This window comes from Priapulus caudatus, unplaced genomic scaffold, assembly GCF_000485595.1.
Source record: "Priapulus caudatus unplaced genomic scaffold, Priapulus_caudatus-5.0.1 Scaffold2227, whole genome shotgun sequence".
NCBI classification, from domain to species: domain Eukaryota; kingdom Metazoa; phylum Priapulida; class Priapulimorpha; order Priapulimorphida; family Priapulidae; genus Priapulus; species Priapulus caudatus.
Genome location: NW_014579288.1, coordinates 1 through 1471, shown reverse-complemented (window position 1 = coordinate 1471; position 1471 = coordinate 1). Strand labels below are relative to the sequence as shown.

At 40.1% G+C, this 1471-nt stretch overlaps 1 long non-coding RNA gene across 1 annotated transcript in view; it reads right to left on the bottom strand.

Annotated features, from left to right (window-relative positions):
- LOC106818419 overlaps positions 1-1110 on the bottom strand; it is a 2342-nt gene extending 1232 nt beyond the window's left edge. Inside the window, exons 1-2 of the long non-coding RNA XR_001395213.1 lie at positions 842-1110; positions 461-592 (exon numbers count right to left, since the gene is read on the bottom strand). This is a non-coding gene — a long non-coding RNA (uncharacterized LOC106818419). The remainder of the gene's footprint in view (positions 1-460; positions 593-841) is intronic.
- Positions 1111-1471: the final 361 nt, after the last annotated feature.

Below are 1471 nucleotides of genomic sequence, written 5' to 3'. Positions count from 1 at the left end.
TGTAGGATTGTATTTGATAGCTACAGGGTAGATAAGAGATAGGTTGTAGGATTGTATTTGATAGCTACAGGGTAGATAAGAGATAGGTTGTAGGATTGTATTTGATAGCTACAGCTTAGGTAAGAGATAGGTTGTAGGATTGTATTTGATAGCTACAGGATAGATAAGAGATAGGTTGTAGGATTGTATTTGCTAGCTACAGGGTAGATAAGAGATAGGTTGTAGGGTTGTATTTGATAGCTACAGGGTAGATAAGAGATAGGTTGTAGGATTGTATTTAATAGCTACAGGGTAGGTAAGAGATAGGTAGTAGGGTTGTATTTGCTAGCTACAGGGTAGGTAAGAGATAGGTTGTAGGATTGTATTTGATAGCTACAGGGTAGGTAACAAATACAATCCTACTACCTATCTCTTATCTATCCTGTAGCTACCAAATACAATCCTACTACCTATCTCTTACCTACCCTGTAGCTATCAAATACAATCCTACAACCTATCTCTTATCTACCCTGTAGCTATCAAATACAATCCTACAACCTATCTCTTATCTACCCTGTAGCTATCAAATACAATCCTACAACCTATCTCTTACCTACCCTGTAGCTAGCAAATACAATCCTACAACCTATCTCCTAGAATCCTACAACCTATCTCTTACCCCCTGTAGCTATCAAATACTACAGGATAGATAAGAGATAGGTTGTAGGATTGTATTTGATAGCTACAGGGTAGATAAGAGATAGGTTGTAGGGTTGTATTTGATAGCTACAGGGTAGGTAAGAGATAGGTAGTAGGATTGTATTTGATAGCTACAGCTTAGGTAAGAGATAGGNTCTCTTACCTACCCTGTAGCTATCAAATACAATCCTACAACCTATCTCTTACCTACCCTGTAGCTATCAAATACAGCCCTACAACCTATCTCTTACCTACCCTGTAGCTAGCAAATACAACCCTACAACCTATCTCTTACCTACCCTGTAGCTATCAAATACAATCCTACTACCTATCTCTTACCTACCCTGTAGCTATCAAATACAACCCTACAACCTATCTCTTACCTACCCTGTAGCTATCAAATACAACCCTACTACCTATCTCTTACCTACCCTGTAGCTAGCAAATACAATCCTACAACGCATCCTTTAGCTATTTTGACGAGGTCTCTCGCATGAGTCGCGAGCAGGAGAAGTAACGCTAGCTCAGTCGTGACGTCAGCATAGAATGGGACGACCGGATCTTAGCAAGAAGCCATTAATATTTCATTAATGGCTAATGGATTGATTCGCTCTTTACCATCTCCATTTATTAGACGACAGCGAGAAAAAAAGAAGAGAGATAGAGAGAGAGAGAAGAGAGAGAGAGAGAGAGAAGAGAGAGAGAGAGAGAGAGAGAGAGAGAGAGAGAGAGAGAGAGAGAGAGAGATGAAAGAGAGGGCGAGAGAGAAAGAGATAGAGAGAGAGAGAGAAGG